Source organism: Patagioenas fasciata, chromosome 2 (assembly GCF_037038585.1).
Source record: "Patagioenas fasciata isolate bPatFas1 chromosome 2, bPatFas1.hap1, whole genome shotgun sequence".
Classification (NCBI taxonomy): Eukaryota; Metazoa; Chordata; class Aves; order Columbiformes; family Columbidae; genus Patagioenas; species Patagioenas fasciata.
The window spans coordinates 50,812,995-50,831,557 of record NC_092521.1 but is presented as its reverse complement, the minus strand read 5'-3'; the positions used below and the strand labels follow the sequence as shown (position 1 = coordinate 50,831,557).

Below are 18,563 nucleotides of genomic sequence, written 5' to 3'. Positions count from 1 at the left end.
CTAACACGGCTAAATCACCTTGTAACCAAGTCCACAAACAGTTCATCCCCACCCCATAGGAGACCAGTGGGGAATTGCTGCTACCCCCAAATAACGATCTTCTGCCAGAACTCCTCCCTCAGTTTTCTGATGTCACTGTTGTGTTGTCCCACAGTTCTCATCTGGAGAAGACTTTGACATTTACCAAGTTTGGCTTGGGGAAAATTTGCCATCTTGCTTTGTAGGGCAAGAGTTTTAAGAGACTCAACGTGGGAGCTCAGGACTATTACAGGAATCAGGGTGCTGGGGGGAATAAAAGGTTTGTGGGTGCAGGGCCCTTGCTTGTTTGTGGTCTCTTTAGGTGAACTTACTACCATTTCTTGAGGCAATTGCAGATGTCTCTGTATTAAAAACCACAGTAAGAATGAGAGGTGATCTTACTGGGATAGCACCAAAAAAAGAATGAAGAGTTTACCCTGGAGTGATTTGAATGCATTATGAGTGGGTCACCTGATGGGAGCATCCAGGGAAAGAGACTCTGCTCTTAATTTGAGTGCAAAGCTTAGGCAGCAGCTTTGTAACTTCTATGGACTGATAAATTCTCAGTTTCTCTCCTGAATGATTTTAAGCTGACTTTGGATGTCTAGCAACAGGTGAAATGACTAGTGCCAATTCTGAGGCTGTTATTAAAGATACTTACTTTCACAAGATGTGCCAGAACTGTTTCTTAGGGTGAGAAAGACAGAATGAAAATGTGCTAAGTGTCCTGCTCACAACAACCTTGCTTTTAATTCCTCAGAAGCACAAAGCGAAACTGGAACCCTGATGTGATCAAGAGTTGCCTGGAGCCCTCATGACATCATAACCAGCCTGTCTCCTGTCCCTGGTAGCTTTTTCTCCTGGGAAGCTCTTGGCACCCCAAATGAGCTCTTCTGGTGCTGCAACCTGCCCACAGTTACCATTTCTTTCAGGGGACCTCTTTCCTCATCATGTGAAGCCTCTCATCTACTTGGGGACAGAGGAAGGCCCCTTTCCCTCAGAGATGTAGTTTCTGGGGAGAAGTTACTGCTTCCCAAGAGGATCAACCTTTTAAATGCTGGTTCCCTAGTCATTCCAGATGGCTGCACCGTTTTTCTCAGGTGACAGGCAAAGGACACATGTGCACACATGTGGCAGGTCTGGAGCACCTGGGAGTCTCTGGAAACCTCTGGGCAGACTGTGCCTGGCTCTGCAGGTTTGGCAGTTTGATGAGGAAGAGGGTGCAACGTCCAGCCCTCTGCTCCCACTGGAAGAAGATACAAGGCTCTTCTGATTGGAGACATGGAAAGCAGTTGACAAGCTTTAGCAATATTTCATAACAGATAGGTCATCACAGTGTAGCTACCCCATTACCAAACAGCATATTTCTGTTTGATTTTCATGTATTTCTTCCCACCCAAGTCTGACACAAACAAAAAACACTGCCCCCAGCATAGCCCAAAGGTGACCTCTGGGCAATACAGTCTCAGAAGTACCCAAACAGCACACACCCTAAACATAGACACATATTTTTCTAGAGTCAAGAAGTCTTTTGTGTGGGTTTGCAGTGACTTACAGGCATTTGGGAGGGAATCAACCAGGAACCAGGAACCAAGACAGTAATTCCTCCATCAGATCTTAACAAAACAGCCCCATACCATGCTTTACCCTCTGCGTTCGTATAACCACTCTGCGAGCAAAAGCCTAGTTTCCTTGGGATCAGAGAGATGCACCATCCCATAGGTCATCCTAGAAAATCGTGGCCTGACTACAAACTCATTTGGTCAATGATAGTTTCTCACTGTTTCTCATCGAGTGTCATGGCACCCCAAAATGCACCTAGAAGTGGTATTTAAACATTCTTACAGTTTAAACATTTCAATATTGAATATTTAAACATCAGTGTTGGCATAATTTCCCAGCTTACTGAAGATGGGTTTACTAGTGCTGCAAGGGGCTCCTCACTGGTGCCTGAATACCATTAAGAATGTTTATTCCCATGTGTCTTAACCCTAATACTTGCAGCAAATTGCTTTTAAAATTGTGAATCAGGGAAGTCTGCAGAAATGAGTCACTTTTTTTTGTTGTATATTTCACATATTAAGCATGCAGAATGAAGAAGATTTAGAGTCATCAAAGCACAATTTCCAAACAGGCTTGCATCATTAAAAAGCCATTTAGCTGTGTGGTTCAAGGTTAAGTTTGTTCCCAGAAGACTGAGTAATTTAGTAAAATAATAATGCTCCCATTAAACAAAGCCTGTAATAGAATTGAGCCTTAGCGGCTGCAAAGGAAGGAAACTGTAACTTCTGTCAAAGCACAAGGATGAGATTAGCGTTAATAAAGCATTCCTCACAAAGTAGAATGATAGTATATGGGGGAAGGCACATCCAAATAGCTCTCATTTCCACAACGTTTCCTCTCAGATATGGCCTTTTTAATTAGCCATCGGAAAGAAAACTGAAAGTGTACTTTCTCCTTCTCATTTTCTCCCTGGCTATTAATCTCTGTGCTGAAAACGGTGCCACCAGTCCATCTTATTGTTATTAGCTAGTGGAGACGTAAAAGAACTACATTCATATTCCTTATCGCAGCCCAGAGGTATTTCCTTTGTGTTACGAGGAGTATTTTGATTAGTTTTGGCTGCGTCTGCAGGGAAGACACAGTTTATATTTTCCACAGCTAAAATAATTTATAGAAATAAGGGTTTGTTCCAGCCCCAGCCATTCCTTTTTTAACTCCTCTTGGTTTCATGACTAAGTTTGAGGCAAAACATTGATAGTGGATTGTTTCTGGAGCCAGTTGCTGATTTTCAATGAACAATTTATTTGAGGAATGCAGTTTCTCTCCCCTGTGACCACACTGTCCATCAGCAGATGTGGATAATCGCTCTCTTGCAGATCCAGAGGTATAGTCTGTTGGGACGGATCTCAGAGGGCTTCCTAGTCCTCTTTTTCCCCTGAGGTGTTTGACCTACTCTTAAAAGCAGAGGTGATGGGGATTTTCTACTCTTCTCTGGTGGACCTTTAATATTGCCCATACCTTTTCTAAACAGTGATATGCAATCACTTCTGTCTGCCAACAGAGAAAAAAATATTCATGTTCTCTTTGCAACTGTCTAATTTATTTATTTGAAGCCCATTACCTGAAGACCCACTTACTTTTTCCTTCATCATACCAGGCAGCCCTCAAATGTTCCATTTCATTCCAGATGATGCAGCAGGTGGGATCTGAGCCCACGTAGCAGTTTCATGGTGGCTGCCAATGCCAGATGCTCTCACTCCTCCCTGTGCTTCATGCTCCTCCAGAGCCAGGGTGGTATGGGGGGACCCTTCTGCCTGCCCCAGTTCCTACACACAGTCCAGGTACATGCATGGGCAGGTGAGCAATTGTAGCACTTTTTCTTTCCAGTATGAAAGGTTCCCTGGGAAACCTGGTCACAGCAATTCAGGATGGCACAGCTCTGATTCCCTGTGGCTTTTAACCACATGGAGGGGAAAGGAGAGAATAATGTTCTCCTTCCCTTCTGTGTAAAGAGGATGTGGTGGCTGGGCTGACAGCCCCAGGTAAGAGCCATGACAGCACCCAAAACCCAAGAAGTTTTGCACCAAACATTGCTGCTCACTTGTTCCTAAATTCTTTCACAGAGAGAGAAAAATAACAAATATGGTGCTTCACAGGTGTGCAGGTTTTGCTTGAGGGAACTGATGGGAAATATAACCCACTTTTGGGTATAACAAGAGTAACACACACTTTCCTTCTTGAGGCTGCCAGTTTTGCACAACTAAATTAGCTGAGGAAAACAGATTAAAAAAAAAAATCAAATGCTGGCAAGGTTCCCACTGGCTCAAGGAAAAGCACGGAGGCATTCTTCTTTGATTTATCTTTTGTTTTACTCACAAGCCTAAAGTGAGTAAAAGTTTTAGGAATGCTAACTGGGGATCAGCACAAGTCCCTAAGTAATTTTACGATGACCTGTATTGTTTTGCACGGAGAAAAAGGGGAAAAAACCCTCACAATAATGACAAATGGGTCCCTGATTCACGGATTCCTGTCACCTCAGATACTTCCTGCTTTGGCATCCTATGAATATGGCTCCAGGGGAGGATCAGGGTACACTTTACTGTAAATTTATTTTCTGGAGCTGTTATTGATCCCTCCAAGTGCTTTTACTCTCTGCAGTTGCTACTACCCTAAACCATACAGGTCAGGGTTTTGCCTACTGGGTCATGTAGGCTTACATATAGCAGCCCCCAGGAGAGCTTTTCTCTCCTGGCTGAGCCATTGCAACATCTCACAAGCAGTGGCAGCTGGGTCAGAGCGTCAGAGATGCAATGTGTCACACCTTGGGTCTGTGGAGTCAACTATTGGCACCCAGCACTGACACCAGCACCCAGAGAATTCAGACACTGGGTGCCAGAGCCACCCACTGCTTCTCTTTGTCACCCTGTATCCCCAGTCTCCATAGGGTGTGCAAGAGAAATGCTCCTGACGTGGAGGTACTTAGATAAAGTGAGGTGGCCCCATATTTATGGCAGATCTGGAGCAAATTCCTTCCACTTTTATAGCATATGCCTCAGAAGACTCTTTGTCTTCTGCAGGAATCTCTCTGTGCTCTACAGTCCAGGGAGCAATAAAAAAGCTATCATCTAAAAAATGTGGCAACAGTGCACAGTCAGCAGTGCTTGAAATCAAAACAAAGTCTTCAGTGAAAAAAAATGAATTTCCCACTCTGGAAAAATTCCGAATCCCCAGTTTCCCAAAATGCCACCACAAAACATTATTATCTTGGCTCTTCCTATCTCTAGCATGTGTCATTGAAACAGCCTGAATGAAGTTGCTATTTGTAGCATGTAGCACATGCAAAACTTGTATCAATGAAGTCACTTAATTGCTCTTCTTTGGGATATTACGCAATTGGCTCTTCTGTAATAGTTCTCCTTGTCAAAGCCGACATCTCATGACTCACTGTCATGAGGGAATTTTCTCCTTCCTGACAGCCCCGATGGTGATTGACTTACTACCCAACCTCTGCTGGCTCCTTCAGATGGGAGGACACCTTCAGGAATGCACCAGAAATTATTGTATTCAAATGAAGGCAGCAAGGTAGGCCCTTTTCTCCTTTAAGAACCTCTGCAGGATGCAGGTGACAATAAGTAAACTTCCTTATGCTGTTCGTTAATATTGAGTTGTTTCTCAAATAACTGTCCGGGAAGTGTTGCTACGGCTTGATTTGGAGACTCTAGAGCCAATGCAGAGTATCTGACAGATGCTAAAGTAGTGCCAGATTGTGCTGTCACCCAGAGAGGTGACTGAATGTTGACTGTTGCATCATCTAGAAATTTAACCCTTACTGGAGGCTGCCTCTGCCTTGAGCCATTCTGCCATGAAACCTGATTGAGAAGCCCCACTTACAAGCATATAGTTCCCTTCATCCCTTTCAATTAGTGTGAAGCAGGTGCTGTAAGCTCCATGAATATTAAAAGTATGTTCCTGAATGAGGGCTGGGGCAAGATCCCCTAAAGTAATGAAAATTAATTGTTAAACTGACTCCTTTATGAGATTCTCCTTCTAACAACATATGCAGGAACCCACTTCAATTCATGCTGAAGGCATTCAGATTTGAAGCTATTTAACATGCTGGGGATGTGAGAAAAAAAGCAGGAGAGGGACAGCCTCATGCAGGCTTTTTTTGGGAGGTTTCTGTAAGTGCCCGATGCTGACAGCTGTTGGAAAGGGACATGAGGTGAGGAAGGTCTTTGATGGCACAGCCCAGCATTTCTCTTCTTACTGCAGATTTTTCAGGTCTCTACCATTTTGTGTCTTCTACTGTCTTTCTCTTTTTACCTTCTTTCTAGATCCAGGGAAGGCTCTCCCCTCCCGTGTAGTTGCTGAGAGGCTGCATGATGCCTCCCACACTTCATCTGAAGCACCACATTTTGGGTTATAAGCCATCTAGTGAAGGGTGTTTGCCTCAGGTGGGCAGTCAAGCTGAAACACAGCTTCTGGAGGAGATCTGCTGCCTTGGTTTATACTGGATTGTATAATAGCTCATGACATATGTTCCATCACGGCTGCTTCTCCATGGCTGGGCAGCTTCAGCAAGCCAAAGGGAATGGTAGTTTTTCCTGTGACTCTACCAGAATAGCCTTCATCTCTCACTCTGTCAAGCTTTGCTGGCTTTGCCAGCAACCAGACCTTATTTTGCTGCATGCCTATTAAAAACAAAAAACAAAACAAAAAACCAAAAACACACACACACAAACCACCCCCCCAAAAAACCAAAACCAACCAAACAAATAAAAAAAAGTCCAGGATTTTTTTTTTTTTATGGGGCTGACCCAATCCGTCAGTCCATGAACCATGTTTACAAGACATGCATGATGCACACCCACCTCAGCAGCAGCGGAATAGAGCCCAGCAAAGCTCTGCAGGGCGCAGATGAAACATTCCTTGGCTCGCGGCGAGACAGAGGAGTGATAACAACAGCACCCAGGGAACATTCCCCTTCCCACCTACCACCACCACCTTCTCTCTCTCAAAAACACAAACAAACCAACCCAACTGGCATTTTCATAGCTAGGAGTAAGTGATTGCTAGGTTAATGAGTGCTGCTATTTATATCTAAATAATCACAGTTCTAAACAACTGCTTGGAGGCATCAGCATGGAAGGTAAGATTCAGAGCTATGACTTGAAGGGATTCAGGCAATGCCTGTTGTCAGAAAGAGGAAAACACATCACATACAAACAACAAAAATACCATATTTTGGACAAACTGAAGGAAGCTAGAAGAAGAGAGATCCATGAGCAGTGTATGCAGACTTGGCTTAGCATACTACACTGGCCTTAGCTCTATTTATTGCCACTACTTTTGCTAAACAGCTTTGTTTAACTGTCTTATGCACTGCAGCCCTGTTTGGGATTTTGTCAGCACGCTGTACTGCCAGGATCCATTGGGTACCCAGCATCGTTCCTCCCAGGCTGGAGCATCTGAGGAGTCCTTGCAAGCCAACTCTCCCCTCGCTGCCTTTGGCTGAGTTTCTGCAAAGTGAATCTCTTGGCTCTGTGCGAAGCTTGTGAGGCCACTTAAATCTCTCTGACCCCTTAATGAAGTTTTTAAAAGGGCTTCATAAATCATCATCACTGAAAATTGCTTAAAGCTCTGCAGGGTTTCTCTAGTGGCATTAACCACTAAAACAAGTAGACAGGCTTGCGTATATTTATTGCATTCTTCTTCATTATTCCATGGGCTTTTCTTCTTTCTACTCTCTTACATAAGCTATAGCCAAGAAAGGGAGGCAGGACTGGGAGCTTTGAGTCAGTACCGCCTGTCTGGCAGTTGTAAGCATTCGCTATGACCATGTCAGATCAGTTGTCTTCTTGGGAATATTCTCTGTGCAGGCAGCAACGGTGTGTTCATCATTTAGATTTCCATAGTTAAACCATCCTATTGTCTCTCATTTGGGAAAGAATCTGATTTTTGCCTATGCTCCAAAAGCATGCTTCAGGTCACAATCTGACAGCTCCAAACAGGATTAGTTGCCTGTCTACCTATTTTTTTTTTTCTTGGCATTTTGGCTGACTGGTAAGGGCTTTTTATGTGTAGCATGAATCTTCTCTGAAATGACTGCAATCTTGATGCATATATAAGAGTAACTAGGAAAATACATTATTAAAAAAGATGTTTACATACCATGTAATATAGTCTTCAGAGTGAGTGTATAGATTCTGTATATTCTTTACGGGCTGTTTAATGCTTCACCTCTGGGAAGCAAGGACAAAAAAAAGGCACAAATGAGGTTCACAGGCAAACAGAAAATATTCCAGTGCAAGTAAAGTCACTGAGATCAGTGAGAACCTACCCACTCTGTGTGATGGGAAGGAATTTAGAAATGGCAGATAAACATGAAGCAGCTGCACATGTAAGTTTATATCTCACCATAGTATGAAGAAAAGGTTCCAAGGCCAATTCTGCAGATAACAAAGGACTAAGCCTCCACAGAGCTCTTGAAGGGTTGTGGGTCCTCATGATCCAACCTGGTTCAGCCAAGCTTGGGCAAACCCTTTCCGTCACAAAACCACACTTCTGTGAGCCAGATGATTTTCAGGGGTGACTTTTAATAGGTATTTTGATTTTGCCATCGAAATAAAGTAGTGTAGCATGGAAGTTCTCTTTTAGAGCTATTGTGACGTTATTTTATCTTAAATTTATTTGCATTACAAGAAGTCCTACTAGCCTCCGTGGAGGAACTGGAACAGTGTGTTAGGAGAAGAGAACCAATGTACTTATGCAGGCAGTCTTCTTACTGAAAAGTTTGACACTGAAGTCTTAAATCTGCCAGAAATACTGGTCATCAGTAGCAAAATCTTCTAGGTCTCTAATCTACGTCAAGACTAGAAGTAAGAGTAGTGGCTGATGAACACGGTGGAGGCTGAAAGCTCAGATGGTGATGGGTAGGATGAGTTATCTGAGGCACTAAAGGAGAGTTTTCAACTCATCTGAATTGGTATTTCTTCCATTGAGTTCAGTAGGTTCTGGATGTTGTCATGCTGTGACGCTATCACACGTGAACAAGTCAGATGCTTTTAATATAAGGAATTGTAAGATGGATTATATGATGTAATGTGTTGTCTGCTCTGGAATACTTTGGTTAATAGTGTGCTAGGGACACGCTTTTACGCTAATGGGGAGAAGATTAGATATTATCTGACTTCCTGTATGCTAAAAGGCTATGCAAGTTTGCCCAAGTGCTTACACAGTTGTATCCAAAAATTCAAATTAGGTTGTAGCTTTTGAGTCCTCAAGAGACAAAAGTCACAGGCAGAGGACAGAAGAAATCAAAGGCCCACCATCCCCTGAAGTCCATGAAATGGCAGGAAGTTGAACAGATAAGAAAGGAGATTTCAGCAAGTGACTCATGGCCTGTGCTTTAAGAAAAGATGCAAGACTCCCAAATCCTGACCAAAATGACCCTTCAGAAGTTCTTACTCAGTCCTGAATCACATATACAGCTTGATCCTTAGTATGTAAGCAAAACACTTAAGGCTGTGATCAGAGATCCCCAACGGAACACAGCTGAGGCGTGTAGGTGGCTGTTGCCCTATGGCCAAGGCGTTGACCCTGACTATGTGCCTGCTCCTAACCCTGTCCTTTTAAGCCTTCCACTGACTGAGTTAGCCATCTAAATTCATCTTTAAGGATACAGACCTCGTGAATCAGCTGAGGCTTTGCCTACACTGTGTTTCTCTGCCATATAACTCAGATAACTGGAAATCTCTAAAGTAAATGAGCCAGGTTAGGGTAGGAAAGCAATACTGGTCCAGGACTCCTGTAGCTGATTTGCAGCAGGGATGCTACATGGCCATGAAAACAGTCAGGAAAGGCAAAGTTTAAGGTCATACAATGAACTATCACATCATAGTCCCATGATACTCTCCCTTTGGCAGCTAAGCTGTTGTGACCAGCTCCTATCCCAGATGCTTGTTCCCACCTCTGTCCTGCAGTTTGTCACCTCCTCAACTGTGCCAAAACAGCTGTGTGTAGAACAGTGCTTAAATCAGAGCACTGAAGTGATGGAAGTTAAAAATAAACCATTCGCAGGAGGAGGAGAAGGGGAGCTATTTTTAATTGTGATCCTTTCAATGGTCTTTCTTCCAGTGTGGTCCCGCAGGGAATTTCATTAACACAACTAGGAGAAGGCAGTGGAATGCTGCGCTGGCACCGAGGTGAATCCTCCAAGCAGAGGAGTCCCCCCTGGCAGAGGGAGAGGATTTCTTAAGCCAGGATTGCCAGTGTGCTGTAGAATTACACCTCGCAACATGCAGAATAGTGCCTTCCCTTCCTGGATAAAACTCAGACCCAGGTCTCCCAGGCCTTCTGTTTGCTATTCTGTCTCCTAGATCCTCATAACCTTCACTTTAAAAAGTATCGTATGCAAGCCAGTATTATTATTAATAAAAACAAATAAAGAGACACTGAGGTTTTTCCCTGTTTTATAAACAAATACTCCTTATAATCATCCTGAATATTAACCTCCTCCACAATTTGTTATAGCATGGCTAGATGTTACCCGTTAAAATCTATTCAGATACAAAGTGTGCAGTAAAGCTCAGGATAAAAAACATCTGAAGAGATGCAAAAGAACAGTTTTATTTAATGAGGTTCACTACATGATCGACAAGGAAAATATTTGTACATCCTTAAATAGCATTCAAAGTTCAAGGAAAAACATCTGAAGAGTTCAAAAGGCTGCAGTGCAGCTACAACTTGGCAATTTGGAGAATAATTCAGCAACTTGCTTTTGTTTTGATCGTGGTCGTTTCTGTGCAGACCCCTGGTTATGTCTTACAGTTCAGACACCTGAAAGATTTACTTCTGTTTGAATGTGAAACGCGTCCACTTGCATCCAAATACTTCTGCTGGATTACTCCAGAGAAGCACTGAGGTAGTGAAGCACATAAAATACAGAGAGTTTTTAAACTGCTGTCGTGCTTTGAAATAAGTAACTCATTACATTATTAAATGTTTTCTGTGATATTGATTGAATTTCAAAGCACTTTTCAGCAAAATGGGGCAGAAGTTTAATTTCCAGTGCACACAAAAATGAAGTAGTATCCTGAATACCAAATCAAGGCATCCTCCTTCGATATTCCTGAATGTGCTGGATTTCACCAGTTCCTGAACACTTCGGTGTGCAGGCAAGTTTTAAATTTAAATTATTAGACTCTCAGTATGTTTAGTATGTCCTCCAATTCTCTTCTAATAAATAGAGCCAAGGGCATAGTGAGTCAGTTTCATAATTAGATGATATAATTGTCTCATGAACTCTGTACAAATTACCTCTTCTCTATTGTTTTTGCTGTGTATTGTTTTTCTTGAATAATATGGCACCTATCCAGTTTATATTGCAGTCAATAAATTATCTTGGTTTATAGCTTGATGGCCCGCAAATGAATAACTGACATCAACAAAAATAATTAAGTCATTACCCTTTTTAATACTGTCAGTACTCCCCAAACACATTTCTTTAAAAGCATCCTTTTACTTCTATTTTTTTACCAAGAAGTAACACAGATGAATCATTTTGCTCAGCTTTTAACAAATTTGTGACTCTAAGGCTGATACGAGAGTGTAATGATGTAAAGGAAATTGCATTTTATTACATTTTAATTAAATAGGTCAACTCGTGCAGGCCTTTCTCCATCAAAATTCCCACTGGAGTCTGGTCCTTCAGCATTAGACTTTATTTACTTCTTGAGCTTTACACAGCAGGTTTCTCCTTTCCAAATAGAGGACTGACAAATAAATGGAATCCTTTAAACAGCATCTTTTTGACATTCAGACTGACAGATACTGCGAAGCGTCCTGACACTGAATACCACAAAGGATACACATTGTTATTCCTTTTAGTGAAGTATAGTTCTCAGTGTGCTGGATTGCGTTTTTACACAAAGAGTTGGGTGAGTTGAATGCAGCCCATGAGCCAGCCCCAGCCTCTGAAATCCCATGGGGTGATTTGCCATAGCTCTGTGCCTGCTTTGGGGATTTTGACCCAGGGCAGCAATTCTTCCTTGGGAGGAGGAAGAGCACATTTGGGTGTCTTCCTGGGTCCTGCTGCCATCATGGGGTGCAGGGGCGGGGGTGCACACCCCATCTTCCAGGCAGCAAGAAGGTGGGTATGTCCTTCTCCCTTTGTATTGCACCAGGGCAATGACACCCCTTGTTACCACAGCTCTGGCCCACTGTGCCGACTTGCTGCCTCCAAACTTGTATTTTTTTCTGTTTGCTTAAAAACAGTCAGAGAGTGCTGAATGAGATTGTTCCCATCAGCGCCCCCTTCACATCCACTTAGCATTTCTCTCAAATTCTATCCTAACCATAACAAGATGGCAAACTTACTCTGCTTTTGCTGTAGTAATGCTGTCTGTATCCAAAATGCCCAGCTGATATGAAGATTTAATGTTAAATATTCACATTTAACAGTCAGCCAAGACCTTCCTGCCCATTTCATCCAAGTGCATAGCCCTTTTAAATTCAGGAGGCCTCCTTTCCCAGTTCAGGTTTAATTTTTTGCTTTCCGATTCTCTCCTTGGATTCATCCTAGTCAGCTCTATGCTCCACAAGTTCAAATACTGAGCTACGTTTAGCATATTTCTGTACAGAATATTTTTAACCTCCTAGTAGCTACGGTCAACAACCATTAGTTTCTCCTCTCTACCATTATTAGAGGAAACACTTGTGGAAGATATGTCACCTTCTGGACCTCAGAGGCACACATATTTCCAAGCAGGCACCAGCAAAATATGTTTTTTTTCCATTTCTTGCAAGCAGAAATGAAGTTAATTTGTTTGGAAAACTCCTGTTAGAGGAAATGTCATTCAACAATTCTGTTGAAGCAATCAAAAGCAAAACCAAATGAATTTGAAAACTTAGCACAGTTCATAGACACAGTTTGTGAGATGACTAGTAACTGTTCTTCTAGGTAATAAGGGCTAGAATAATAGTATAGCTTCAATTCTGTTTTAGGTTGAATTACACTCTCCTCCAGTTCCACGGGGGAAGTATCTTGGGTCGCGTTTGTGTTAGCCCCTACCTTTCCACATAGAAAAATGTTTAAAACTTTAAACCCGAAGCACAGATGGCAGTTTAAGCCAGTTCGAGGGTTGTTGCTTTTGCTGTACCCTGGTGACCAGGCAGAAAACAAGAGGTTTTGCTGTGGTTTCTAGTGGCTGGGCAGGGAGGAGGATCTTGTTTGCCGGTCCCAGCATGACAGACCTTTCCTACCACCCCAGATATGACCCATTATCGAACTGAAAGAGAGAGGAAAAGGCAAAATGCTTTGTCTACCCACTCATAACGAACCCAGTTGATAATTTGTGCCGAGGTTGATATTTTTATTTAAAGTGTTAAATAATTAGAAAACAGGCTCAAAACCTATATTTTGGATAAAAGCAAATGTTTTCACTGATATGAGCTTTTTTGGAGGGAAGGAGTTTTGCTTAGCTGAAACACTTTGATACATGTATTTTTCCCCAAGGCTGTGATCATTACAAACAGGTTGGTGGCCTGCAGAGGTGGGGACTTCATAGAATGTTGCATTAGGGGTATTTGGGGGAATAGCCAGAGAAAAGCCCTAAAGCCAGTTGAACACTGCTGAGTTTTCCTCTCCCAGCACTCCCAGGCCTCCAATAATCTGCTGCTGTTGGATTTAGCTGTGACATCACGAGATTCTACTCTTGTTACCTTTCTGTAAGGGCAATGGAAGCTTATAGGGCCATGCTGGCCGTGGAGCTGGAAGGTATTCACTCTGCCATCCTTAGTGTCCATGCAAGTGCATGGCATCTGCATTGAAAAGAGATACTGATAAACTTGATAGAACCTGACATAAAGCACAGGGACCATTTGCCTTAACCTTGTTAGCTTCATTATAGGAACTACGGTAGTTGCAGGGTTAGTGCTGACAGCGTTTATTTGGGACCAACAGTTTCCAAGCTCTGAGAGCAGAAAGCTCTGCATTAAGTGTCCAAATATTAATCTGGGTTTGGGGACAGGATCTGCTTAAGGACAGCTTGGTTAAGCTGCAGCTGTGACTTGAAGGGCCGAGCAATTCTTGTTACTAAGCTCAGAGCCGAGCCTTTAGAAAGGTTTATTGCTTCAAGGGGTATTTCCATGGAGGTCCGTGGAACTGGCTCTTCATGCTTTGGTCATTGTGAATGAGGACGAATTTCAGCTGAATGAGTAGCCTTAGATCATTTTAAGATCTGGATACATGAGGAGAGGCACAGAAACAAGGCTTCTTTGTAAGAACAGATTCATATTCAGTCAAATCAGTGAATGATTCACTATCAGAAAAATCAGCTTACACCAATATCACAACAATGAAAATGTGCTGCTGCAAGGCTGAAGCAAAGCAAACGATACATGTGAATTTATAGTCAAACTTTTTTTTTTTTTTTTGCATTATTTCACAGGTGAATATTACAGTTGTGTGTGGCAAAACCTACATTTGATTCTCATCAGTAAATGCTAAATGCAAGATTCAGATACCAGCTTGTTTACTGATGGATGTTAGCAACAAATCCCTGCAGTTTTCCTATAAATCTGTTACATAGTATTATGTTCAGAGTGTATTGAAAATGCCTAAGTCTTTTTTTTGTTTGTTTTCCCTCTTCTTGGAAACAGCCTGCCATCACATTGATTTACTCGGAGGACTGGTTACTTCAGAAAAAGTCTGATAACTCTATCCTTATTATAAATACTGAAAACAAACAAACAAGCAAAAACAACAAACAAAACACACCCTAAAAAGCCCAGTAACACTGGTATTACTCCCATCTACTTTGCTACAACTGTGTTACATCTTTAAATACTAAAGTTATTGCACCCATCAAGTACAATAAATTAAGATATTATGTATGTAAAGTGTATTTATGTAAAAAAAAAAGTAAGAAATTATTACAGCATGAAAAATCCGTATGTGTATCAGACTACACTACTTCTTACTCATATTCATCTAACTGGAATTAAAATAAAGTCGTTTGACTCCTTAAAATTCAGTCACCTGTGGCCTTTTAAAATTAATCAATAAAAGCAATGAAACAATACATTATAGCCACCTAGTTATACGCATCTTCTGGGCCTTATAATTTTTTTAATTGTTTGAAAATACTGATGTCCTTTAATATTGAATTAAAAATTCAACATGAGCAACAATAAAGGCTGTACAAATCTGCCTTTTCCTAAAGTAATCAAAAAGCGTGAATTATTTGAACAGCTTCTTTGGTCCTGGAGGCTGAGGCGAAATGTATAAACATTGCCAGTGATTACACGGACGAAATGGAAATTGTGGTATTCAAACGGAGAACGTTTATATTTATACATTTAGCATAGAGGGCTGTGTCCGCAAAGCCATTAGCTGGGCAGGGGGGGAGGGGGAGAAGGAAAGGAAAGGAAAGGAAAGGAAAGGAAAGGAAAGGAAAGGAAAGGAAAGGAAAGGAAAGGAAAGGAAAGGAAAGGAAAGGAAAGGAAAGGAAAGGAAAGGAAAGGAAAGGAAAGGAAAGGAAAGGAAAGGAAAGGGGACAGGAGAAAAGAGAAAAGATAAGAGAAGAAAAGAAAAACAAAGGAAAACAAAAAGGAAAAAAAAAAAAAGAAAAAAGAAAGGAGAAAGTAGGAAAAAAAAAAAAAAGGAAGGCGTCGCCTCCTCGGAGGTGAATTAGCATCATCTCTTATCTGTGGCCGGTGGGGGTGGGACGCGCCCGGCCGGGACCTGCCTCCGCGGTGCCTCCGAGACTTCGGGAGATCAAATGAAGGGGAAAAGCGGCGTCTGCAGTGGGAAGGGGGCAAGGGAAAAGGAAGCTACACGCATTTTGCCTGTCGGTGGGGCCCCACACGTCTCATCCCACCTCGGTCTCCATCCTACCTCCTGTGGTATGTCTGCGCATACCTTCCGAGGCAGGAGCCATCCACCTACTTTTTATAGCAGCGAGGTTATTAATAGGCTATCTAATTACTCGGAGCTGTTAACTCTGATGTCTCTAATTCTGTGATGTGGTTGTTCTGATTTGTTTTTTCCAATCCAGTAGAACTTGCATTTACAGAACAGGTCAGACTCGCTCTGAAAGATGCTATTTTAACGTTTTAAAATCAACTTTCACTCCAAGCAGGAAACAAGTCCCTTCATTTTTTCATTTCTCACGAAAGCAGCAGGTGAAAACAATAGTTCTGATGAATGGAAACATTTTGCGTAGCTAAGATTGCAAATATTTTTTGGTTTTTAATTTGGCACTTGGTCTCAGACTTTTCGGTAAGGCTGGTAAATGGCAATAAGACTGTTCCAAAAGGGAAGGCGAGGGGCTGCCACGATGCCAATAGACACGGGGCAGCTCCGCCGGAGCTCGACATGGACACGCATGAAACGAAGCTACTCCTGCAAAATGCCTGCAGGAGGACGAGCTCATTTTATCCCGTGGAAAGCATTTCGCTGGAAGGTTTTGACCAGTTCTGATCGTTTATTTTTGTTTTCTGGGCAGAGAAATAAGAAGGCAACGGTGCGCTGGGAGGTCTTGTCCATCAGGTTTCGATGAAGAAAACGGTATTTTCTTAGCGGTGTGAGGTAGTGGCGACAACCGGCCCAGGGAACACTTGGTGATGGAGGATTTCACCTGTGTGTTGTTTGGGGTTTTTTTAACTGAAAAAAATAATGAAGTTTGTTCAACCTCTGCTGTAGGATGGGGGCGGAGGCAGGGTAGCTAATGCAGATCGGGTTTGGTAGTTCCTAACACCGATGATAAGGGACGAGGGGAGGATGAGGAGAAGCTCCGCTGTGAAGCAGTGGGGAGGAGAAGCGCGGCTCCGCCGGGTCCCGCGTCTCTCCGTTTCAAGTCTCCCACAACGAGCTCTTCCAGCAAGAACCCTGAGAAACTTTCCCTTGGGTTTTCCGCGTCCGATCCGGCAGAAAGGGACCCCTGAAAGCCTTCCCCGGCACCCAGGCAGGAGCAGGCAGGGACCTTGGCGGGGTCCCGCACGTCCCCAGGCGCCTGTGGCTTCCACCCGCCCCTCGGCCCTGTCCCCCGGGGCGAGGTGGCAGCGCCCAGGGACAGGGGGAGCTTTCCTTCTGCCTTTACCCTGCGATTAAAAGTAATATATAATATAATTCGTCGCCGCAAAGAATATGTGAAACGCGGCCCCACCGTTTCGTAGCAAGGATATTGAGGTACCCGTAGATAAAAACATAAAAATTAGTCAATTTTAGCTACCGGCCCTTAAAAACCCTCAAAAACGCGAAGAAGCAATAAAACCAAACCTCAGCTCGTAATTTGCAAAGCCTCTGAGTATGTGTTGGAAAGAGACTAAGTGCATATGCGCCTGTTGAACAGAAGTAGCTAAATTGTAAGCGTGTTTTTTAGGGTGCTGCGTGGGTTCCGGCCGCCTGCCGGTCACGCCCTTTCCCTGTCCGCCCCGCCGGGGCTCACCGTGTGGGTACCGCGGAGCGCCGGCTCCGGGAGTCAGGTTACGCGGCAACAGGAGCCTCTCCTCCGCGTGTTTTGTTGATTTTATATTTTTTTTTTTTTTTTTTGAGGTTGAAATCATTAACCAGGTGAACCTCGGAGACTGGAGGCAGGGAAAATAAAAGGGAGCTGCGGATCATTATTAAAAAACAAAAGCAAACAAACAAAAAAACACGAAACAAAACGAAAAGAACACCGATCAACCAAACAAACACACTCTTAGCTACCTATTGCATAAAAGTGTTACGACTCTCTGCTGCCTACTGCTTGTTTGAGCGTCAGGTGTTGAAGGACACCGTGGAAATCACCCAAAAGCACGGTGGCAGCAGGTCGCCAGTAATGGGGAGGCCGCTTACTGCAGGAGGGAATAACCCCTTGCCCTGCTCCCCCGTCGTCGGCCACGGCTTCAGCCCTCGGGGGGCAGCCGAGCCGCTGGGTGGGAGTGGGGAAGGTTCCCCGGAGCCGGGGCAGGGTGTCCTGCCCGGGAGGGGGCAGCCGGGGGGGCTGGACCCTCCGACTAGCAAGAAAGGCTGGAGCTCAAGCCCGGCCTCTGAGCACCCAGTAGCTCTTAGCTACGAGTTTTGAGGCAAGAAAAAATCACCCCTCCTCAGTCTTCTGAATTGAGGGCTCCCCTCCACGGGACACATCTGATCTCCCTCAAAGGGCACCTCCACCATGCCCCACTCCTTGCTCTGCTGTATACAGAAACATGCTGCTTTTGGGGGTCTAGTTTCACGAGCCGCTGCCCCATCTCTCGTGACTGTCTCGCCCGGCCCGAGAGGGAGGTGATGGGCGGTGGCAAAGGCCCCTCTCCCTAGACTGCTGCTGAAATTCCCCTTTCTCCGGCTGATGTGGATTTCCTTGCCGGCTTGGGCCGCCGTGCCTGCGGCGGGGACTTGAGCCCCGAGCGGCGGGTAATCCCGGAGCCGGCCGGCAGCTCCCCGCTGGGCTGGGTGCTCCTGAGCGCTGCCCATGCCCCCGGCGATAAATGCGCTTCAATGTCACAGCCGCTGGGGAATGGTAACACTCCGTATCGTGGGGTGGCCTTGATAAAAGTATATTTTAAGTAGCGCGGATAAGCGAACGGGAGAAGAGTGGGGGGGAAGCTGCCGGCACGTCGCCTCTAATAACCGCTGCGCTTATCAGCTTGGCCTAAGCTCCCCAGCAGTTTCTAAAGTACATTAAGTTACATAAACACGGCTCGGAAAAGAATACACTCCATCCTGCGATAGTCACCAAAGTGACCCCTCGTACCGCCTCGCACCGGAGACCGCTTCGCCTCCATTGCCCCGGGGGCACTGGGCCCGTCCCGGCGGGCGATGCCCGTGGCTCCCGGGGCTGCCTGGGCCGAGGGGGCGGTGGGGATACGGCCGGACCGGAGCATTCCCTTCCTCTCTAATGCACCCCTTGCAAGGGGTCATATTTACAAAGACCCGGGAGTGGGGAAAGAAGCAACAACACTGTGCCTGCATACGGCTTTCCTCCTGCCTTTTTTTTTTGAAGGCTGAAGTGCCCATGAGGGAATTTGCCTTAGTTGGATACAAACCTTTTTTATTT

At 44.1% G+C, this 18,563-nt stretch overlaps 1 long non-coding RNA gene across 1 annotated transcript in view; it reads right to left on the bottom strand.

The window, feature by feature from the left end:
- The window catches only part of LOC136099120 (uncharacterized), a 37,484-nt gene that overhangs the window by 16,789 nt on the left and 2,132 nt on the right, over positions 1-18,563 (bottom strand). The window lies entirely within an intron of this gene.